This window comes from Anabrus simplex, chromosome 4 (assembly GCF_040414725.1).
Source record: "Anabrus simplex isolate iqAnaSimp1 chromosome 4, ASM4041472v1, whole genome shotgun sequence".
In the NCBI taxonomy this organism is placed as follows: domain Eukaryota; kingdom Metazoa; phylum Arthropoda; class Insecta; order Orthoptera; family Tettigoniidae; genus Anabrus; species Anabrus simplex.
This window is the reverse complement of record NC_090268.1, coordinates 245,376,586-245,402,043: the sequence shown is the minus strand read 5'-3', so window position 1 is coordinate 245,402,043 and position 25,458 is coordinate 245,376,586. Positions and strand designations below refer to the sequence as shown.

At 40.5% G+C, this 25,458-nt stretch overlaps 1 protein-coding gene across 3 annotated transcripts in view; it reads left to right on the top strand.

The window, feature by feature from the left end:
* The first annotated feature begins 2,645 nt into the window (after positions 1-2,645).
* Positions 2,646-25,458, top strand: part of LOC136871849 (uncharacterized) — a 171,283-nt gene continuing 148,470 nt past the window's right edge. The window contains exon 1 of one of the 3 annotated variants that reach the window (XM_067145478.2): positions 2,646-2,913. The gene's annotated coding sequence lies outside the window, so the exon portion shown is untranslated. Of the gene's footprint in view, positions 2,914-2,985; positions 3,168-25,458 lie in introns of those variants that run through there. The other 2 variants (XM_068227226.1, XM_067145479.2) reach the window with 2 other exon arrangements.

Genomic DNA, 25,458 nt, shown 5'->3' with positions numbered 1-25,458 from the left:
AAACCGCGCACAAAACGGAATTACCTGTAGATTACCATTGCCTACAGTTTTGTACCCACTGAGCTCTCCTTTGCTTAACTTTCGGGAAGCGAAACACTCTAATTCCGTCAGTTGTCTTATTTTGACAATTTGGAGCTGCACAGTATCCCATTTTCTTTCAAAATACAAGTAATAACTCACATCATTACATCGTGCACGCCCACATAACAACGATCTTTGAGACCCAATATGGCCGCCACCGCAAAGGATTGTGGTAGAGTGACCAGACCTCCCTAGACAGACCTTGGGATGAAAAAAATAAGCCGAGCTTCGCGACTGTGTATATTAGACTGTGCTACTACTACACCGCCGTCTCGATCCTCTTATACTGCCTGCTCTATGCCACTAGTTTAACACAGGAAGGCGCGACTACCAATAGTTCTCCAAATCGCCGTAAGAGTGCAGCAGTAGACGCACAATCTTCGCTGTCAGTGTGGGTGTAGCACAGTATTATTGGTGCATGAATGTGTGTGAAAACCTGAGTTATTTTGTACAATGAGTAAACGTGTCTGGTCACTTTCGTTCGTACAAGATATATATTTTGAATAGAACTGTGAAATGAATTAATTATGTTATTTTTATAGATATTTCGAAAGTGATTTTAAGGTGTTGGTACTTGTTTCTTTCCGTTCGTGCAAGGTATATTTTTCGTAGAACTGAAACTTCAGATTCTTTCCCCGAAATATTCAACTGTTGTATACCATGTTGCCAATCTCGGCAAGGTTGTTCGCAGCCAGAATATATACGACTCCATGAAATACCGTCTAGAAGAGAATTGAGAGAAAAGCGGCTGTCGGCTTTATCTAGGCAAGGACCTAATGAAGGAAGTAATTGGATATCCTCAGATTACTCTCGCATCTGTGCCTTTACACCTTATTTCAGAATTTGATGGAGCCTCCGCGGCTCAGGCGGAAGACGCCGGCCTCTCACCGCTGGGTTCTGTGGTTCAAATCCCGGTCACTCCATGTGAGATTTGTGCTGGACGAAGCGGAGGCGGGGACAGGTTTTTCTCCGGATACTCCGATTTTCCCTGTCATATTTAATTCTAGAAACACTCTCGAATATAATTTCATTTCATCTGTCATTCATTAATCATTGCCCCAGAGGGGTGCGACAGGCTTCGCCAGCCGGCACAATTCCTATCCTCCCTGCTAGATGGGGGCTTCATTCATTCCATTCCTGGCCCGGTCGAATGACTGGAAAAAGGCTGCGGATTTTTTCTAGAAGGTGATTAAAGCCGTGGAGGATAGTGGATTCCTTGTGATAAAAATTGTGACGGACAATCACAAAACGCCTTCATGTTTAGACATTTTGGACAACCTCAGACCGGGCGAGTTGGCCGTGCGTGTAGAGGCGCGCGGCTATGAGCTTGCATCCGGGAGATAGTACAGTAGGTTCGAATCCCACTATCGGCAGCCCTGAAAATGGTTTTCCGTGTTTTCCCATTTTCACACCAGGCAAATGCTGGGGCTGTACCTTAATTAAGGCCACGGCCGCTTCCTTCCAAATTCTAGGCCTTTCCTGTCCCATCGTCGCCATAAGACCTATCTGTGTCGGTGTGACGTAAAGCCCCTAGGTAGAAAACCTCAGATATCCAGACGATAATATTCCAATCAAACTAGTAACAGGAAATCAAATCCTAACTTGCGGGTACTAGGTTCGTGTTCTTGAAGAGAGGATGGAGTGTGACATTTGTGTCAGCAACATCTCACTGCCTAGAGCTTCGACACCTCTAAATGGAACTGATTATACATCAGGACAGAGGAGGAGTTCGATACCCAAAACCTAGTTTTGTTGCTCTGGTGAAGCATCTCCAGGAGTTCGTTTAAACTGATGTGCCCTATTGTCGAAGTCCTTCAAGCGTATGAGCGTAATACGAGGACTTGCGACGTGTTCCCTTTCAGAATACCGGACGAGTTGGCCGTGCGGATAGAGGCGCGCGGCTGTGAGCTTGCATCCGGTAGATAGTGGGTTCGAACCCCACGGTCGGCAGCCCTGAAGTTGGTTTTCCGTGGTTTCCCATTTTCACACCAGGCAAATTCTGCGCTGTACCTTAATTAAGGCCACGGCCGCTTCCTTCCCATTCCTAGACCTTTCCTATCCCATCATCGCCATTAGAACCATTTGTATCGGTGCGACTTAAAACAAATATTTAAAAAAAGCTTTCAGAATGTGTTTTGTTACAGTGTGAGGTCAAAGAACATCAGGAAAATGTTAGAGATATTATCCTAGCCAAGTTCGTAGGACCTCTATTATTTCATATTGCGTTGGCAAGAACACAAAAAGTACGGTACCACTCCAAGCCTTCGTCCAGGAAAATCTTTAAATTGTGCATGAAGAGGCCAACTGCGACTTCGTGCAGGTAATATTGCCGATATTTAATATTACTGATGTAATTTACGAGCTTCAGTGAACATATGACCATACTGCATAGTGTTTTGTAGGCTGTCGTCATTAGAATAAGTTTAGACCATTGTGCGTCTATGTCTGCCATCTAGCGGAGAAATTTTGTCGCAGCGTAGTCGCAAAAAGGCTCGCATAGAGCAGGCAGTATAGGAGGATCGAGACGGCGGTGTACTACTATAAATTAACTCTTTGGCCTGAGAACCTGTCAAGGCCATTTGAGTTTCCAGGCCAGGCCTTCCAGGCATTCCAAATGACAAATGAGTACAATTTTTGTTGTGTATGAACAGCGTATAGTTTTTCTTGTAGTTTGCCCATGAATTCATGCTCATACACTGGCGTTTTGAATGTGAATTGGATAACTGATCTTCGATGAACCAGAAGAATACTACCGGGATAGATGTCTTTCGAAGTGCTGGAGAAAGGAGATTTAACAACTTGCTTTGACAACTTGGTCCGCCTCTGGGAATAGTAGGTTTTTCTGTTTTAATCCCTCTTGAATGAGATACACGACTTTTCTTTACTTTAAAATCAATTTATGTATTAAAATTGCCTTGTCTGTTCCTTTAGACGACAATTTATTACATGACATATTTCATGTTCTGGCATTTTCCCAAAAGTTGATTATATGAAGTTTTGCATGGTGCGCAATACCGTTTGGAATGACTATTATTGGATCATTGAAGTTCGTATAGTCTGATCACTAAACATTTAAATCAAGGAACGTGTGTAGTATCAATCATTTTCGTTATGTCGTTTTGTATGTCTTTATGCGTGGATCGTTTCCTTCCAATTTCTTAACATGCATGCAGTGGTGCACTTAATGTCCTAGATTAGTGTAGTACAGTGCCAGTTTGGAAAATTGCCTTAGCTTCTGTAATGTGCTTTCTCTTGACAGAGCCATTTCTTAACATTATTATTGGAAGTGCGCACAAATGTGCATAGTACAACAAAAGAAATAATTTAAATATTATTCATTTCTTGACATTACTGAGTAAATTTTGAATGTTAGTAGAAAAGTAAATACCATGCAGGTGTCTTATTATTGATAATAGTTTTTTTTTTTTTTTGGCCACACCAGGCAAATGCTGGGGCTGTATCTTAATTAAAGCCACGGCCACTTACTTCCCACTCATAGCCCGTTCCTATCCCAAAGTCACCATGTTGGAAGGGAACACCTTTTAACCAACCTGACGTGGGAACATCCAAATCAAGTAAATAAATAGCCTTTGCTCCGTAGTAACGTTACATGCAAATATTCATACCTGCCTTATATCTGAGAAAGCAAGCCTTTGATACGACAGAAAGCATGATCAACAAAATATGGTACTTTAAATAAGTTAATCTGGCAAGGACAAGTGAATTAGAAAGTCATGGAACCAACTTGAAGGAAAGTATGTTGGATGTAAGTGATGATAGTGCTGCTGAATTGAGAACAAGGAACTACATTCTTCACAAACTTGCTGGCTCCTCTTGGGTGCTTCTGCTTCCACACTTAACCCTTCAGCTGTTGAGCTGGTTTATTCAGCAGAGGAATATTGTTCTACAGTATGTATGAACAGCTCATGTGTTTGGAAGATTGATGTTGTCCAGAATCAAACCATCCGGATTATTACTGGCACAGTTAAACCTGCCTCTCTTTTCTTGCTGCCTGTACTCGGTCACATTAAATCTCCTATACTAGGGGAAATGAACAGCTTGGCCTGAGAGTGCTAAAAAATTGAAATGAACCAGTCTCTTTCTATCCATGGTGATACAGTTGGTCGATTTCAACATCTGAAATCTAGATCCCCACCAATTCAAACAGCACGAGGGCTCTTTTCAAGCAACTTCAGTGCTGCAAATGAATGTCACAGCAATTGGTGCATCAAAGTTTCTTATGAGTGGCTGCCTTTATTTAACGTATAGCACACCCCTCCTGGTTTTGATCTGTCGTGGAAAACTTGAATTAGACCTACAGTCAACAGGGTTCAAAGCGGACATGGACGATGTGCTTCATCACTTTACAAGAGGAGTGTGCGATCTTTCCCGAGGTGCGATTGTGGTGAGGTGATGCAGACAATCCATCACATTGTCATTAAGTGTGAAAGAAGGGCATTCTCTGGACCTGTGGAATGCAGTCCATACAGTGGTTGGACAATCTGGGCATTATTTTGTGAAATACTCTTTTGAATTTTTGATTGCCTCAGTGTTTCTTCATTTTCTTGTATCTGTCTTAGGTATTATGATTATGTATAATGTCAATAATAATGAGTAGCTCAGACAGTTGAAGCGCTAGTCTTCTGACTCCAACTTGGCAGTTTCGATCCTGGCTCAGATGCCCAAATACATCAGCCTTGTATCGGTAGATGTACTGATACGTAAAAGAGCTCCTGCAGGACTAAATTCCGGCACCTTGGCATCTCTGAAACCTGTAAAAGTAGTTAATGGGATGTAAAAAAATGTTATTGGGCATACGCAGTGGCCTCCACGGTATGCACTAGCCATGCGTCTTGGTAGGTGTGCTATTTACCAACTGATGAGCCCAACTTAGTACTCTGGGGTGAAACGCTGGCAACCAGGAATGAGTTAGCTGGAAAATTTATATTGTCCAATAACGGACCAACCATGTAGGTATTATAAATGTACTCATTCAGGACAAATATTTCAGGTTCCTTATGGGAATTCACATCTATATCATTTTCTATAGTCCATAACAAGACTATAACTGCCATCCAGTTTATCAGCTAAGAAGGCTGGGGAAGAATAATTTGAATAGTGGAATCTGCAAGCATCTTCTTAATAATTTGGTTTAATTTAACTGCATGCGAGGAGGACTAAGTCGATATGGGGGTGAACGAACAGGAACATGATCACCCAAATCAATGTGTGCCTGATAATAAGTAGCGGTTCCAAGAAGAGGAGGTATTACATCCAAAAATTCCAATAACAGTCCATTCATTTCATCTCTCTGAGATTGAGTTCAAAAGCTGTGATGCATTAAATTGTCATTTCCTTGTAAGTGTTAATCCTGAGAATTTATTAAGGGAATGTGTGTGTGTTCGGTTGGAAATTGAAAGATATAGAATACTTACGAGTGTTCAAGATTAATCCAGTGTGGATAAAAAGATCATATCCCAATATAAGAGGGCCAGATAAATCCTGAACAATGTGAAATTGATAGGCCAGGAAAAATGTTGTATTTTATTATTGAGAGAAACCATTCCCAAGGTTTTTAAGACATTATTTAAAGCTGACGTACAGTGTAAGACAGAAGGAAAAATTTGAAGGTTTGTGTGTATTTGTTTTAATTTAAGAAAAAAGGACTGACTAATTAAAGATGTAGTAGATCCTGAATATAATAAAGCAATAGATGGAAGACCATACAGTGATTATAGTAGAAGACTGTGGAAGTGATGGCAGAGTTTGACCTGTATAACACATGACTGCCGATTAGGCAGCCTGAGTTTGTTTCTCGAAATGGGAGTAGAACAGAGAGATGAAATTAATTTCATCTGAGCAAGGATTGGTTGTCACTTGAAATGAGAATATTTTTGACTACTGGTATATTATTAACCATGAACTTTTATAAATACAGTAATATTTTCACAAAAAACAAACAAACAACTCAGGATTATCCCTTACAAGGGAATGCCAATTTAATGCATCACAGCTTTTGAACTCAATCTCAAGAGATTATATTAATATCATCTGAGCAAGATAAGGTTGTAAGTAGAAATGATAAAATTTTTGACTACTGATACATCATTAACCATGAACTTTTATAAATACAGTAATAATTTCACAAAGACAATAAAAAACGAAAAAAGAAAAACAAACAAATAGAATTTTAAAAATAATAAAAAATTTAAAATTACAGCACTCAACAATGTACAATACATACTAAAATCAACAAAATGGTGCTCCAACGTCGTAATAGAGAGAGGACACAAAATCAGAATATTTCACCACAAATACCAGAAAATAATTTAAATGACGCACAACAGGACAAAATTACATGACCCAACATATTAGATTAATCAGTACTTAATAAGAGCGGTGAGGTATTCCATCGTAACTTACCCATGCAAAACCACGCACTGAGATATCACCATTAAAAAAATAATTTTAAAAACTACATTATTAATGTTAGAGGAATCTTGAAAATAATCCCTTATTCCGATTCCTAAGTCGGTCTCATCCGACACCCACAGAATTTGGTTTCATCTTCACTCCAGGCCACAGAGCCATACCTAGGCGTGTTTATCCTTGCTGAAGGCCAACAATGGGCCGTGTCCGCATCATAGCTAGCAACTACAGAAAGATTGAAGTGGCGAAATACTCGCACTCTGGCGGGAGAGTTCGTACACGAGGCGAGTAAGTTTATTCATTGCCAGAAAGCGTGAGAGTCCACGAGTTGCATGCGACAGATATAAGCCACTATGAATGGATCGTTCACAATAAGTTCATGACCAAGTTATTCCCGACGTGGAGTCATTTTTAATGCGAGCGGAAAGAAAATGGAGTCAATGTCCAACCACTTTTTGAAACACAATCAATGTAGATATGCCGTCCAGGTATACAAATTGAAAATAAGTGTTTATCAGAGGAAAGTTTAACTTCCAATAGTTACGTTTGTATCGTAGTAACGTTGCACTTACATTGTTAACATTGAATTGGAGGTTTCGTAAAACTTGACTGTTTCGAGATTGGGACGAAGTATGCAGGTTTGGAGAAATAGTAGTCATCATCATAGGCATTTATTCGTCAACGAATATGCAGTATATAAATACAATGTCATTTGGACATATTGTGTCGTCTCAGATGGCTGAACAGTCCGATTCTGGATGCGCAGATTTTATTGCAGTGACAGCACACACTAGTAGTTGCAGCAGATAGTTGTGCAAGAATGTCATCCCTCACATTCACTCGTTCTTTCCTGCGGTTCCTCCTCTCAGCTTCTGATCTTCTATCTTTTTCTAGATGTTCAACTCCATTGTATACAATGCTACGCCATTTGGGCCAATCCTCGGCTGTAGTTTCCCAATTAATCGTATCAATATGACATCTTTTAAAATTATACTTTAGAACATCCTTATATCGTTTAAGCTGCCCTCCATGGTTACACTGGCCATTCTTTAGTTGGGAGTACAAGATTTTCTTTGGGAGGCGTGTATCTGGCATGCGGACGATATGACCAGGCCAGCGTAGCTGATGCCTGACTATCTTTGCCTCTATGCTTGTAGTGTTGGCTTCCTCGAGGATGCTAATGTTCGTTCGACGATCTTGCCGTTTAACTTTCAGTATTCTCCGCAAGCATCGTTGATGATATTTTTCCAGGCATTTTAGGTTTCTCCTGTAGGTTGTCCAGGTCTCGCAACCATAGATAAGAGTAGGAATTACAACAGCATTGTAAACGTACAGTTTGGTTCCCACACTGATATCATGATTGCCACTCTTCTTAGGAGACAACCGAAAGCTGCACTAGCGCATCTTAAACGATATTGGATTTCTGCATCAATGTTTGCACATGTCGAGAGATGGCTTCCAAGGTAAGGAAAATTATTTACGTTTTGCAGAGACTGGCCATTGATTGTAATAGTTGGAGTTCTCTTATTGGAATTAGGCGCCGGCTGGTAAAGGATCTAAGTCTTATCGATATTAATTTCCAGTCCGATACTTTCATATGCTTGATTAAAAGCATTGAGGATTGATTGCAGATCTTCCACTGTGTTGGCTAAGATAACATTGTCATCTGCGTACTGAAGCTCTATAACTGACACTGAGGACACCTTGGTCTTAGCTCGCAGTCTGTTAATATTAAACAGATTTCCATCAGTTCTATACAGAAGTTCTACTCCTGATGGCAGTTTATCATCCACAAGGTGTAGTATAGTTCCAACAAATAATGAGAACAATGTTGGAGCAATTACGCAACCTTGCTTGACTCCAGTAGAAATACAGAAAGGGTCTCCTGGTTTTGTATTAGAAAGAACAGTAGCAAACATGCCGTCGTGTAGCAGTCTGAGTATCTGTATGTATTTGTTTGGACATCCGATCAGAGCTAGAATTCTCCACAGAGCTTCTCGATTAACAGAATCAAACGCCTTGACAAGATCGATAAAAGCCATGTACAAGGGTTGGTTTTGCTCTCTAGACTTTTCCTGCACTTGCCTTGCACTGAAAATCGTATCAATTGTACTTCTGTTTGGCCTGAAACCACACTGAGTTTCTGGTAGGCACATTTCAGTCAATGGTAGTAGACGAATAGACAACACTCTAGCAAGAATTTTTCCTGCAACAGAGAGTAATGATATTCCTCTATAATTGTTACACAGAGTCTTATCCCCTTTCTTGAAGATAGTGATGATGGAAGCATCCCGTAGATCAGCAGGGATTGTTCCCATGTTTCATATTTTCACAATCAACATGTGTGTATGCTGAATTAGCAAAGAACCACCCTCCTTGAAGAGCTTGGCTGGAATTCCATCTTGTCCGGGTGCCTTTTTATTCTTCAGCTGATGAATGGCTTTCTCAATTTCTTGAATAGAAGGGACTTCACCTAAAGGCTTAGTTTCTCAGAACCGACGCATGCGAGGTGCGAGGCCCGCCTCGCACAAATCCAGACTACACAAGCTTATGCAAGTGGTTTCTCAAGCTGCGCGGTGCGCAGTGTGCGTCACTGCGCACTGATTCGTCTGGCCAGATTTGTGCGAGGCGACAGCAGTTCGAGGCGACATTGTTTCTGTTCTTGTTTTTACTGTTTTAAGCAACACGATGAGCTTTATGGACAAAGTGGACGAGGAACTGATTGAAGAAGTTCGAATGCACCCAGTGCTGTAAGTTAACACAAGAGCTACAAAAACACCGTTGTGAAAGACAACTTATGGAAAGTTATATCACTGAAGTTGGATAGAACAGCTAATAAATGTTGCTAGTTGTATGTATTATACGATGGTCTTGAGAAGGAAAGAGTTCGTAAAAATAGAAACTCCAAAAACGGAGTTACCAGACGATTAATGTTAATTTACTGTCATTTGGAAACTCCGTTCTTGGGATTCTTTGTTTTTTCATTGATGTGGTAGCTGCCTCTGTGGATCGGTGGTAGGGTGTTTATTATTATTATTATTATTATTATTATTATTATTATTATTATTATTTATGTTACTTATAACAAATATAATGAGTTCAGTTTCAAAGGATTAAATAATTAACAGATTTAGAAATATAAAATCATAAAATAAATCCATTACTTTAATATCAAATATGCTAATATATATAATTTTACAAAATTTGAGTTCAGTATTGTTCATTTAATAAAATCACATGTTTTATTTTAATAATGATGTTCATTCCGTTATTATGCTAATTGGGTCACAGAAAAAGTAAACTATAGGTAAACAAATACATGTTTGTCTGTTAGAAAAAAAACTTTCACTCCACCCTGTTAGCATATTCTCTTTGTCATACCGATTCTCTCTCCCTGCTACAAAAATATTTCTTGAAGCTGTTTCTTATCATGAAAGCATCATGTGTAGAATTACCTCCATTGTCAGCTGCCAGAGGAATCATGTTTTCTTCTGTTAATTCCAAATTGCCACTAAAGTGTTCATTTGGGCAAGGAATTCGCTCATTCCGGAGAAGGTTGTGGACGATACAGGCTGACATCACAAGATCATCAACAGTTTTCATTGATACTTCTATAGGGGTGAATAAAACCCTCCAGTACTGACACATAATCCGCTTCCTCTTCCAACAGTAGCGCACAGGCTGCGAGATCCAATGAACAAGACATGTGCTCGGCAACTGATCCGCTTCACAGCCTGGGAAACCACGAGCCTCGTAGCGTCATTGGGACGAAAGTACGCAGTGTCGGCCTTGCACCTCGCATGCGTCAGTTCTGAGAAACCAAGCCTTAAGTGATCTTGAATTGGCTGTTGTGGAATATCAGCAAACACATCTTCCTCGACATGTGAGTTTCTGTTCAGGAGGTCTTGAAAAAGTTCTTTCCGACGGGAAGCTATCGAGTCAGCGTCTTTAAGAACTTCAGTACCGTCTTTGGATTTTAGACAATTAAGACCTTTGGTAGAGGGACCATAAATTGCTTTGGTAGCGCTGAAGAAGGCACTAGTGTTGTTGGAGGTGATTAAATTCTCCATTTTCTTTGATTTAGCTATTCACCATTCATTCTTGATCATCCTGCATCTCTTCTGCACTTCAGTTTTGAGTTGTTGATATCTATGTTTCTTGGGAAATGAATTTGGATCATTTTGCCACGCGTTGTAGGCTTTCCGCTTTTCATCAATTAGGTCATATATTTCTTTGTCGTTCTCGTAAAACCAATCCTGATGTTTCCTCTTATTAACACCAACTGCTTCTTTGCCAGCTGCTATAATAGCTGATTTTAATAATGACTAGTGCTGCTCAATATCTTCTGGGTATTCATTTGGAAGTTTTATCAGCCAATAGTTCTTGATAGGCAGATTTGATACTGTTGTTCCTAAGTTGTTCAGTATTTAGTTTGTGTTTTATCGCCTTCCTCTGAATCCGCCGTTTTGGAGGAACCTGTATAGCCATCGCAGATCGAACTAAGTGGTGGTCGGTCCAGCAATCAGCAACACTGGTCATAACTTTGGTTATATGAACATCGCGCTTATCTCTGGTGCGGACAATAATGTAGTCGATTAAGTGCCAGTGCTTTGATCTGGGATGTTGCCATGTTGTTTTAAATCTATCCTTCTGGCAGAAGAGTGTGTTTGTAATGACAAGATCATATTCAGAACACTTCGTGAGTAGAAGGGTTCCATTGGCGTTGATTTTGCCTACACCCTCTTTACCAATAGTTCCAGGCCAAAGTGATGATTCTCTGCCAACCCGAGCATTAAAGTCTTCCAGCAGAATAAGCTTCTCTGACTTGGGTACATTCGACAGGAGTTCATCAAGTTGGTTATAGAATGCTTCTTTTTGATCATCTTCTGACTTCAGTGTTGGGGCATATGCACTAATTATTGTAGCTCTTTGGTTGTTCTTGAGTTTCAGATGGAGTGTCATGAGTCTTTCATTAATTCCAGATGGGAACTCTTCAAGATTGTGAATGAGCTCATTCTTTATTGCAAAACCTACTCCATGAATTCTTAATTCGTTTTCATCTTTTCCTTTCCAGAAAAATGTATAGCCACCGCCATGTTCCTTGAGTTGTCCTTTTCCAGCACGCCTAGTTTCACTAAGAGTAGTGATATCAATGTTGTATTTCTTCAACTCACGACTTATTCTTGCTGTATGTTGCTCTGGACGGTTATCTACATCAGTGTCCATCAGAGTACGAATATTCCAGGTAGCTATATTCATGTTGCAAATCTTTCTTTTGTTTCTACCGTGAATTGGTGTACCCACTGAACGCGATAATCCAGTCAGGTGAGAAGTTAGACTGCCTATGTTTAGGGCACCTTTTATAGCCCCCTCCCCATTCAGGGTGAGCAGAGGGGATCCTAAACAGGACTGCTCAGTCACGGGTGTAGCACACGAGTTGCTCTACAGTCTGTCCTTGAGCAAAACGGCGATCACACACTCGCCGCCTACGTGCCGACTCATCACTAGGAGCTCCCAGATTACACTATCCTGCTCCCGTCGCAACTTGCCGATCGCCGCAGGACTTTAATATTGAACAGATGATGTTGCTCTCCAAATGACGCCTGTGCGTGAAATCTTTTTACGTGGGAATGCACATCAACAGCATAGTAAGAAGCATTACTATGCTATACTATGCTATACTAATGTGAAATGGTAGTAGGTGGGACAAAGGGATTAATTAATTGTTTAAAGGTTGGGATGGCAAAACATCACGAAAGGTTATGATTGAATCTAAATAATCTTGAGTAGACTCAGTAGGGTATTGATATTGACAAATTAATTCATTGCTGAGGTTAGCATGTAGGCGTATGTCATAGGATGGAAAATAATTGTGAAGGGCATTGCAAAAATGTTCTCATTCTAAGTATGTGTTAAAGGCAAAATTGACTTTAATGAGTAGAAATTTCAGGAGTAAATTTCAGGATACAGGCGGTTGAGAAGCTGTTGAGAAGGGACTAGTTGTGTCTGGACATATTTCCGAGCGGAAAATAGCCATAATGTGAGACTTCATTGATATGGCCATATGACGAAGTACTGTACTTGATTCAAGGCTTGGTTTATGATATGAAAGTATTGTAGAATTCAAAGAAGAGTTAAGTTGATTCACAGCAGGATCAGCTTGATTGGTAATGAAATCTTGGATTTTGAAACTTTTCAGATAGATTACCAGGATCCAAATATAATCCCTGTGTTTTAAAAGGATGGGATTCGACATCCTTGTTTATATCATGCATGGGAGTAGGTAAGGTACATATGGTGGAAGATCAGCATAACTTGAACGTATGAACAACTTCTGGTAAAGGTGCTGATACAGAATTTAAGTCAGTAAGACTCCACGTTTGGCAGAGATTGAATCTGAGGTGGTGGTATAATAGTACCTGTAATTTGTGGCTGATAAGGCATGAAATTAGCTGTGAAGTGTTCCATGTTACCCTTAAAATAAACTTTGACAAGTGAGGATACATACAAAGAAGTACATGTCTGCGACCATGTAAAATTTCTGGCGGTGCCAAGAAAGGGTTGATGTTGGTCTGCTACTACAATACCATGTGGCAGGTTATTGCAAAAGGTACTCGCTATGATTTTTTGGGGTGAGTAAAGTGTATTTTTAGAAAGGAAGGAAATGAGGATGAACTCTTCACTTACCCATTTACTATGAGAGATGCACATATATTCATATACCAGTTTGTTTCCTTATCTTACCTGACACTATTTAACCCCTGAAAAGGAATCTGGATAGCATGCCAGATTTTCACTCCACAAATAAAAAAATTACTATTAGGTTAACTATATGAATTTATTGCAAAAACAAAACAATAATCATCTGATGATACCAATGTGTTTTGCCTCATAACCTAACTCATGTGTGTCTAAATTTAACAAACAAATTAACCACAATCAGTTATTATAGACATTTATATATTTCCATTACTGCACTGCAACGACCTACCTTACACTTGGATCCCCTTATTTAATAAGGTCATCCCTAACCCTAATCACACAAACACTTCCTCTTCAAACTGATGCCCTGGGTCCTCTCAGCTTTCAATAACCATATACAAAGGTTGGTCTGTCATCCTCATGTGGAGCTGTTGAGGATCCAATCAGCCTTTGGGCTGAGGACTTAGCATACATACATACATACATACATACATACATACATACATACATACATACTATCTGCGCACTTTTTAGCGATAAATTTGTGTAAAGGTTTGAGGAGTAAGGAGGGAGCACTTCCGGTTCCGTTAGTGCTGCCAATTGAATGGAAATGAAATCTGGAATGAATCGATAATATGATCGATCAATATGAATTTTCTAAATCTTTGTTATTTTAAGCCAACAACTGTGTCACACACACATTATATAACATTTTTCGATGCAAATCTTATTCCTAGAGTTAATTCTATAGTTTGGCTTTGCTGTGTGAATAACAACAGTACTAGTACGTAAAGTGTACGCCAGACATCGCACAGCGATGCATAAGCGATTCATAGTTTGTGTTTCAATGATTGCCAGTACGAATCTCGAAGATTGCCGAGGTCGACCGCTTTAGCACTAGGGTGTAAATCTATCGCTAAAAAGTGTGCAGATAGTACATACATACATACATACATACACCAGTGGGAGAGCATTTGCCAAAATCCTCCACAAAGCCACAGGGGCTGTGTTCACAGCTTGAACCTTAAATACCAATGACATACTACGAGACAGTTATACAAGCAGTATAAGCAAATTTAACAGGAGTTTTAAGTTTCAGTTTTTTTTTAAACCTAGGGAGGCTAGGTTGAAACCTAACCCAGAGATGTCAACTATTGAAGGAATAGGAGACCATAAGGCTGTAATAATGGATGTAGGACTCGTACCAAAAAGGCTTAATAAGAGGGTTACACAAGACAAGAAATTGTACAGAAAAACTAAAGTTGATGAATTTGGGACTTGCCTTAAATCACATTTCAGTTGTTGGATAAGTGAAGGGAGTAACGTGGATACACTTTGGTCTAAATTTTAAGGAATCATTTGGGAAGGAGAGAAGAGATTTGTACCTGTTAAGAAGGGTAAAATGACCTCAGACCCTGTTTATTATACAAGGGAAATAAGAAAATTAAAAAGAAAATGTAGAATAGTAAACAGGAAAATCAAAGAGGGTAGGGAGAGTAGAGAAACTAGTAAACAGCTAATAAGGGAACTGAATAGAGTGAAAAAGGAAGCAAGAGAGAATTATATGAGTGGCTTACTTCAAGAGGGTAATGACCACAAAGGGAAATGGAAAAAGCTGTATTCATATATCAGGAATCAAAAAGGAAAAGGAATCCAAATTCCTACATTGGTGGGAGAAGGGGGTGAACACTATTTAACAGATACTGAGAAAGCAAACCTATTTAGTAGGGAATTTAGAGATTCAGTAGATGATTGTCAAGAGTTGGAAACCGAAACAGAAGATAGAGAGGGAGAGAGACAGAGGGAAACAAGAAGCTTCTCATTCACAAACAAAGATATTTTCAGAGAAATCCAACTGCTTCAGCAAGGAAAAGCAACAGGAAGTGATCAAATTACTGGGGAGGTATTAAAGACAATGGGGTGGTACATAGTGCCTTATTTAAAATTTCTCTTTGACTATGTCATAAATAATAGTGTAATACCAAAAGAATGGAAGGAATCTATAATAATACCAATTTATAAAGGAAAGGGTGATAAAAGGAAACCAGAGAACTACAGACCAATCAGCCTGACCAGTATAGTTTGTAAAATACTGGAGAGTTTAATATCGAAGTACATCAGAGGAATATGTGATGATAAAAATTGGTTCATGAGGAGCCAGTATGGATTTAGAAAGAAATTTTCTTGTGAGGCACAACTGGTGGGATTTCAGCAGGACATATCAGATCAGTTGGATTCAGGAGGTCAGTTAGATTGCATAGCCATAGATCTTTCCAAAGCCTTTGATAGAGTGGAACATGGAATATTATTAAAGAAATTGGAGGGAATAGGATTGGACGTAAGGGTTACACGTTGGATAAAAACATTTCTAAATTTAAGGGTTCAGAAAGTCAAAGTAGGAAATAATGTATCTCAGGAAGAGAAAGTTTGGAAGGGAATTGCACAGGGTAGTATAATCGGTCCGTTACTTTCCTTAATATACGCAAATGATTTAGGGAACAATATAACATCAAAAATAAGATTGTATGCAGATGACATAATTGTTTATAAGGAAATAAACAACATTGAGGATTGTTCAGAATTACAAAGGGACCTTGAAAGTATCCAACAATGGGTTGAAGAAAATAATATGAAGGTTAATGGAGGCAAATCAACTGTTACAACATTTACAAACAGGAGTTTTAAAACTGAATTTGAATATACTTTGGATGAGGTAGTTATCCCAAAAGTTGGCAAGTGCAAATACTTAGGTGTGAGATTTGAAAGTAATTTGCACTGGAAGGGTCATATTGATGACATTGTTGGGAAAGCATACAGATCGTTACATGTCATAATGAGGCTACTTAAAGGATGTAACAAAGAATTAAAAGAAAAAAGTTACTTGCGTATGGTTCGTCCATTATTGGAATATGCAAACTGTGTTTGGGATCCTCACCAAGAATACCTAATAAAAGAAATAGATAGTGTGCAGAGGAAAGCAGCAAGATTTGTAACAGGGGATTTCAGGAGAAAGAGTAGTGTATCAGAAATGTTAAAGGAACTTGGGTGGGAAACTTTAAATAAGAGAAGGGAGAAAACTAGACTTACAGGATTATATAGAGCCTATACAGGAGAAGAAGCATGGGGAGATATCCGTGAGAGGCTTCAGTTGAAAAATAATTATATCGGCAGGACTGACAACAAATATAAAATTAGAAGGAATCTTAGCAGAAGCGATTGGGGTAAATTTTCATTCATTGGGAAGGGTGTGAAGGAGTGGAACAGTTTACCAGGGGTAGTGTTTGATCCTTTTCCGAAATCTGTACAGATATTCAAGAAGAGAATAAACAGCAACAGAGAAAATAAATGAAGTGTTAGAGGGCATTCGACCAGTGCAGGTTATTGTAAATAAAAAATGTGTGTGAATAAATTAATTCCATCCCCTGGTCTAAGGAGTTTGGACAGCCAAAGTAGGGGACTGCCTGTAGGGGTGAAGTACAGTGGGGACTTCGAGGGCCCTGGGACCGCTACGGTAGCTGTGAAGGCCCTTCATGAACTCTGAAAAGTGGTGGCAAAAGGGGCTCTGGTTAAGACGCAGCAGGTCGTTATGCTACTTAGGATCCAGAACGGGTAAAAAAAAAAAAGTAAATAAATAAATGCAATGTAAATATTAATCTTATACCAGTTGTATAGTATCATTTGAAATAATTCCACATACTGTATATCAGTTGACTATATTTGTAAGTAGTACAGGAGATATTATAAGTAGAATTTTGTAAACAATATAAATTTATTAAGGATGAGCTGTGTGTTTAATAGAAAACATTGTCAGCGTAAATTGTATAATATTGTATGATAGGAAAATTTTCTTCTCTTGTTAATTTAATATTTAGTGCTTGACAATAATGTATTTTAGTGTACCATTTGCCACAGAGGTAGACACCCCATTTGCAAATAAAGAGATTTTGATTTTGATTATATTACGAATCAATTGCTATAATTACAAATTTTCCATCATAATTATGCCTTTACGAATGACATCACAAATTACGACTTTTTGTTGACTTTTAAATGTAAGTATATGAATTGTTCAAAAGGATACACTACGAATACCATTACAACTTGAATTCTCAGAATACAGTATTTCCTTTCAGATTTCTCAGTAATCATTTATATCCCTGTCCTTTCCTGTCCCTGATTTAAGAATATTTCAAATTTTCATGAACCAAACGCAGTGTGTACTTCCAGTACCGGAAAAATAACCACCTATGAAGTGGTATATCTTGCGGAGTTGTAGTCTTTGTTCGTCACATGCAAATATTTGAGTTCTTTTGTCTTTGTTTTGGTGGCAAAGTGGTGGCAACCTCCGTTTCATTGTGAAGACTGTGTGTGAATTATTTATTGTATTTTTTTGTGGCCAAATTTATATATATTACTCTTCTAGGAGTTGGTAAAGATGTGTTCTGAAATGCAGAAGGTTTGAAATAAACAAAGAAGTGATTTCGTATGTAGATAAATGTGTGTAGTGATGTTACTGTGACTAGTGACGCTAGTAAGAAACCAAAATGTTAAAAAATTTAGGTGAGAGTACTCAAAAGAATGACCCTCTTTACTGCATTCCTCAAAATTTCCTTCGTGTGTGTTTTGTAGTGGGTGTAGCCGTGATTTTTCAGTTGTGCATGGTGGATGAGATGACTGTCGTAAATACGTGGCTAGCACAATGCATGCGGATAGTCATACTGACACAAACAAGAATTTAACCATTTATGCTAGATTCTCGGAATATGAAAGCTCGGTAACATACGTGGAGTTGTTTATGACTTTTCTTGTTGAACAAAACTTTCCTTTATCCTGCAGTGACCATGTGAGACATTTCTCCAAGAAAATGTTTCCTGACTCGAAATACAATATTGATGACAGAATGGTCAACATGACACAGTAAAGTTCAGTTGGCTCATGTTGGGGGGAGAAATGGATGTTGTGATTTGTCACCAATTTATTGTTATGTAAATGAAGTTTAAAACGTGTGGATTATTTGATTCAGTGGTAATGAGGAAGTTTGTTCTTCGATAAAGGGCCTGCATAATGAACCCGTAAAAATTGTTAGACTTGCCTTGGGTAGTTTATTATTTGCAGCGTTGTTGATAGTAACTGGACTCATATACACCAGTGTGTTTTATTTTGTGCAAAAAACGGAATCCCAGATTCATTTAACTGCGTGATAGGAGAATAGGGCTCCATTGATATTGTATTCCATCCGGGGCTAATTCTGGCAAGGATTTTTGGCTGTCAAGGAGGGTTGTTATTTTGCGCGGTCTATGTTGAAAATTTCACTCACATTCGTAGAGGTTGTTTGGATTGATTTATTTTTTAATGGAATATTTGTCCCAATATCAGATAGAATTCAAGTGTAGGACCGGATATTAGCGTTGATGTCACCACAATGACGCACATAAAATGCTGTCAACTTGTGTACACGGATTTATTTTCAATTATTTACAAATTAAATGCACATAACCTTAATCACTGTATCACAAACAAACCACTTCACTCCGAGAACATCAACAAGCTGCCATTTTAACAATTGCCTATCACAGCACCTGGAGGTTGTAACCTAAAAACCACAGTTGAAGCAGTTGACTACAGACTGTCTACATTGGCATGTCAGCCTAACCACAACACGTGTTCACCAGTGAAACTCCTACTAAACAATAACTCGTCTCTACCATCAAGACCACCTCTTTATATAGGTACCTGGCCAGACTTCTAGAAAGATACGTTACAAAAATACCTTCTCGTAAATTCTCGAGTGCCTGACAACATGGTTATAATGTACAGACTATTCTACCATCATCTCGTCTGATCTAGAGCCATTCTGGATGTTACAGTGTTTTTCACATTTCTGTAGCGGATTACACATCATATACAGGTAGTAATAAATTATATAATATTAATTTACAGGTATTTCATTAACTGAACTCATACATGTCTATATACAGTGCATGTTTTATGACATAAACCTACAAACACTGCGATAATTCGACTACGTAAATAATAATAATTATTAAATAATAATAAATTATTATTCGAGCTCGATAATTACATTATTTACCCATGGGTGAGAGAATATTGTTTTCAAGTTATATCAGTTTATCACACTTGCGTCAATATCCCCCTTATAACTTGAAACAATTTCTACAGTCTATCACACTCGTCGACTTTGCCTTGGACATAAATTGTATCTTTCTTCTTCCTCTATGTCGCTGGATGTGCTCTCCTCTTGACCAGCTTGTGCTGTGTCAGGGGTCGGGGTTGCCTCGCCGCCGATGCATTTTCCTCATGACCAGACTGTGCTGTGTCATTAGTAGCCTCTCCTCCAGGCTTACTCTGTATGCGCAGCGGTTGGATGACTCGCCGCAACTCGGATGCGTGGACCTTGACAGGAGGGTTGGTCTTTAGTAAGTAGACACCTTGGCCCAGCTGTTTATCCACCTCGATGGGAGCAACCCACTTAGGTGCGAGACCTGCATGAAATTCTCCAGTCTTATTACTGACTGGGTGGTTATGTCGCGGTACTTGTTGGCCTGGTAGGAAGATGTGGGTCTCTTCGACATCTTGAGCCTTGACCTGGGCAAGGGCTCTCTTCTCGGCCAAAGCTTGCTTCTCCTTGATGTTCTGCTGCTGGTGCTGCTGCTGCTGCTGTCACTCTACCAGGGAATCAGCTGTATCATCTTGACTAGGAGTGGGTGCTGGACGAATCTCCCAATCGCCGGTGCCGTATAGCTGTCGACCAAGGAACAGCTCCGCTAGGGAATAGCCGGTGACACTGTTGATGTGTTGTCGCAGAACAAAGAGTGACTGCTGTATCTGACGGTCCCACAGTTTATGTTCTTTGTCTATTAGGTGGACCCGTAGCATCCTTTTCAGCTCCTGGTTCCATCGTTCCGTTGGATTGGCCCTTGGTTTGTAGATAGGGGTGGTCCATTGCTCCATTGCTCCATACCCTATTCTGTCATCATTTGCTGCCAGTTCCTCGACATAAACTGACTCCCGTTGTCTGAAAAAATGCACCATGGATAACCGTAGCAGCTAAATACCTCGTCTTGTTGCAGGCTGGTGATGCTTCCCGTCATGGCTTCAGCTATCTGAAAGGTCTCAGTCCATCTTGTGAAGAGGTCGGTGATTACTAGGAGTCCTGTTTAATCCTGTGGTGTTCTAGGGTAAAGACCCATCAAGTCCAGGGCTATGACCTCCCACGGGCGTTGTGGCAGTCTGCTGGAATCTGCCTTCCTGTTGCCTTGGTGCAGGCACAGATCTAGCACCTCTTCACGTAGTCCAGGATGTCTTTCCGCATGTTGACCCAGAAGAATCTTCGTCAGATAGACTGATGCGTCTCTTCGCCTCCTGGATGTCCGGCTTCAGTGCTGTCGTGGAACTTCTCTCAAGATGTCAGTCGTGTGCTGTCTGGGGATCACCACTACTGCAGGTGTGTCGGAGAGGTGTGACCTGTACGTCAAGAGTCCTTCGTCAACCCGGAAGTTCTTGTAGCACATCTTGAATTCCCTCTGGACGAGTTGACTATTGGTGTTCTGTCTCCTATCCACTGCGTCATGGTCCCACAGGGCTTGTCTTGTTCCTGCCACTGTTTGATTACTCCCAGATCAAGTTCCTTCTTGATGGTCATACGGACAGGTTCCTTAGGCTCACTATGGTGTTTTCGTAGGAACTCCCTCTCGACAATAGTGCTTCTAGCTTCAGGTTCTATCGCCGGGTGCCTAGATAAGCTGTCTGCTCCTATGTTCGTCAGTCCTGGGACATGACACACATCGAAATCTAATTCTGCCATTAATAGAGCCCATCGCATCAATTTAGATTTTGAGCCAGAGACAGAGTTTAACCATTTGAGAGTGGTGTTATCGGTGTAGAGCTGGAACTTCCTTCCCTCTAAGTAGCCTCTGAATTTGTCCATGGCCCACACCATGGCTAAGCTTCCTTCTCGGCAGTGCAGTAGTGTTGTTCGGTGGGAGATAGCTTCCTGCTGGCACACTTGATGATGTCCCTTCCGCCGTCACTCCTCTCCTGGAATAACACTGCTCCTAAGCCAGTGTTGCTGGCGTCTGTCTGCAGGCACATCTTCTGTTGAGGGTCAGGATGGGCTAGACTGGGAGCGTTGCATATCGCATCCTTAATGCCTTGGAATACTGCCTCTTCCTTTTGGTCCATCGAAATGGGTGGTTTTTATGGAGTAGATCGGTGAGTGGTATTGCCTTCTCTCCAAAGTGTGGCATGAAGCTGCTATACAATCCACACAAGCCAAGGAACTGACGTACTTGTCGCTTGGTCTGCGGGTGTTCAGTTCTTCGATAGCTCGATTCTTCTTCGGTTGCCTTTCTAAGCCTTCAAAAGTTACGACGTGGCCAAGATATTCTACGCGGGACTGGGCGAAGTGGCACCTCTCCAGTTGGCAAGTCAGTCCATGAATATTCAGTCGTTCCAGCACTTTCCTCAGATGTACAAGGTGCTCTTGAAAATTCTTGCTGTGAATTAAAATGTTGTCGAGATACATTTGGCAAAAATCTCCAACATATCCTGATAATACCTTATCCATCAGTCGCATGAAGGTGGTAAGAGCATTCTTCAATCCATAGGGCATTACTGCAAACTAGTACAATTCTTTCGGTGTCATGAAGGGGGTCAGGGGTCTGGAAATTTCCTCGACCTCCACTTGCCAGTATCCAGAGTTGAGATCCAGCATGCTGAAAATCCTAGACCTACTTGTTCCAGCGGTCGGGCATGGGGTAGGCGTCACTAACGGTCTCTTCATTCAACCTGCGGAAGTCCACACACACAGTCGATACTCCCCATTCTTCTTCTTCTTCTTCTTCTTCTTCGGTAGGACGATAGGTGAAGCCCAACAGAATGTAGACGGTTCGATGAGACCTTGCCCTTCCATCTCTTGAATCTTCTGGATGATGAAGTTGCGCTTATCCGGGTTGATTAGATATGGATGTTGCTTGATGGGTGAGGAATCGCTGTGTTCAGTGGTGTGCGTTACCATGGTAGTCTGTCCTATTTTATTGGTGATTATTTCCGGAAAGTCCTTAAAGGTGTGTCTCAGCTCCTCTTCTTCACTTGGTTGAAGACGTGTTAACCGGATATCTCCCAGGTCTACGTTGACTTCCGTATCCTTGCGAGTCCAGAGATTTCCATCGTGCCAGGCAACCCTCAGACGCCTCTTTTTTCCCAAAAGGACCTCATGAGCAGCATAGTCTAGGAGCACCTTGTATTCCACCAGAAAGTCATGACCTAATATGATGTCAGGTATCAGGTTCTGAATCACTGCAATGCCAATTACAATAGGCATACTCATACATTTAGCGGTTAGGTTAATCTGTCCTTGGATGGAATAGGTTACCCCGTCCGCTGCTCCCACTACCCTTCTGAGGTGGTGACACTTCATAGGCAGTAGTAATCTGGCAACAGTCCCGTTGACAAATGAATGGCTTGCTTGGCTGTCAAGTATGGTTGAAAAATTCTCGTTGCCAATCCTTAAGATGGTAGCTGGGCGGGGTTGGCCTGTTCTACTCATCATCGGACCAATCCCTCTCCTACTTGACCAGGGTTGCTTGTCTGTCAGGTCTTGAGACGCATTCCTGTTCCCGGTCCCATCCCCCCTCAATCCAGAATGGGCGGGACCTAGTTTTTTGACGTCAAGGCTGGGCACTTGTTCTTCAGGTGTCCCGCTCTTCCACACTGGTAGCACTTCCTAACTGCGCTGGGCTCTTCCGTAGCTTTCCTCTTGTGTTCCTCCAGCTGGATGATGATTCTGCTTAGATCATCAAAGGATCTCGGTTGTGATACTTTCACCAGGGGTTGAATCTTATCGTAGAGTAGCTCTGTGATTTCTGGTAAGATCTCGTTTTCGCTTCCTTTCGGGTGCAGACGCTGGAAGAGTTGGTACTTCTGTAGGACGAAGCCGCTAGCTCTCATGCCAGTGGGTTGTGTCTCATTCAGTAGCTTCCTTTTCACGGAGCTCTTCACCCCTTCAGAATTAAACGTAGCGAGTAATTCCATCTTGAAGTCCGTCCAGTTTAAATTTAGACCCTTCAAGTTATTCCACCAAGTAGCGGCCTGCTCTTTTAATCGTGGTGTGATGAGTTGCACAAAGATGTCCTTCCTAACAGATTGACCGATCTCTCAATGAAGCGAGTTGGGTTCTCTTCCAGTCGCCCGTGGAATTCTGGAAGGTTCTCTATAATCACCTTCAGGTGTAGGTGTCCTATATTGCTGGTTAGGTTTGAGGGTGTTAGAGAGGTGTGGTGGTACATCCTGTTTGAGTTAATCTATTTTCTACCGCATGAAGGATGCTTTCCCTTATACTTTGCACATCTCCCGTGATGGTCGAAGTCCAGTTTTCTAACCTTCCTTCAACAGCAGAAATACGGCTCCCGAAATTTCCCTCGATGGCAGAGATACGGCTTTCAAAATTTTCCTCAACGGTAGAAATTCTCCCCTCAACCTGTTGCTTTATGCCGGAAACCTAAATTTCCACCTCCTCCTTGAGGTTCAAGATATCCCCTTCCAGCTGGCTTACTCTACTATCGATCTGATCAACCTGTCCCAGTTTTGACCGGATGTCCTATATCTACTGTGTTAATCGATTGGTGACGTCGCTAATTTGTGATGAAATTTTGTCATTTAATTTGAAATTTTCGATTCTAGGCCCTGTTCAACTTTGTAAACCTGCATGTACACTTGTGATATTTGACCGGTTAAAACTGAGTTAGCTTGAGAAATTTTGTCTGAAATTTTGTCATTTACTTTTGAAATTTGATCTGCTATCTATCCTGTTAGGCCGGAATCAACATTTGAAATTTTGTCATTTACTTCTGAAATTTGATCAGCAAGTTTGTCATTCTGTTCCGTTAAGGTGGAATTAACTCGTGAATCAACATCTGAGATTTTATCATTGAGTGCCTGCATTATGGTCATTTAGAACACATTTTGGGAATATTTACCTCATCTTCCAATGTTTCGCCAGAATCTTCGTCGACTTTGATGGAAAACTTCTAATACCAATATAAATGGTCCGTTATTGGACATTATAAATTTTCCAGCTAACTCATTCTTGGTTGCCAGCGTTTTGCCCTCGTGTGCTAGGGTGGGCTCATCAGTTGGTACCTAGCACACCTACCAATACGCCGGCTAGTGCATACCGTGGAGGCCACTGCGTAGGCTAACTGGAGCCACCGGCAATGCCAATGCACTAAGAGACTTTGTCTCATTATCAAAAATTGATGCCTGCTTGGCCATCAGATGACATAGATGTTGATTCCCACAGGGAATCTGAAATATTTGTCCTGAATGAGTAAATTTATAATACCAATATAAATGGTCCGTTATTGGACATTATAAATTTTCCAGCTAACTCATTCTTGGTTGCCAGCGTTTCGCCCTCGTGTGCTAGGGTGGGCGTGTCTCCTCTTTCAACAAGATCTTCCCGTAACCGCGTCTGAAGCGATTTCTTCTTCCCGTTCATCGGAAGATTTATCTTATTGAGTTCGTCTTTAAGCTGTTTCACCGCCATATTCTCTAGTATCACTTTCATTTTGATCATTTCATACGAAGTGTTCTTTCCTCGTCCTAGGGCTGGTGATGTCCTTGAACTCCGGCTGCTCATCCCCTCTCTGCACCATGGAACCACAATTCCTCCCTCGATGGAAATTCTAGATGATCTTGGAGATCTAGAATTTCTAGAAGATCTATTCGATGTCTAGAAGATCTATGCGGTGTAGAAGTAAGGGTGTCGAAACAGGTCACGTAAATGATGAACCTGAACGCTGGACGTGTTAATACGGAAGGCGGGTTCTGCACAGACAAAAAAAGATACAGTAATGGTTTAACAAGGTTTATAACACATAAGAACTTTATAATTGAAGAATTATCACACGGCAGAATGTTACTGAAAACTATCCCGTGTTCTATCATTAGTCACTTGAAATGAATTCTGTACGGGCGAATGTCAATAAAATCGAACACACACATTAATTTTAACATTTGGAAATTAAACAAGCTGAGTTGAATGTTAATGAAATCAAAACTCGTAGCCACTTGAAATTTTGTGTCTTCAAATGTTAATAAAATCGACCTAATGAAAAAACAGCCACTTAAAGTTTGTGATACTTCGCACAATCTGAAGTTATTTCACACAAAATATTTCTAAGTCTTAACATAGTTTAAATATAATCACTTGGATTGGATCGAAGT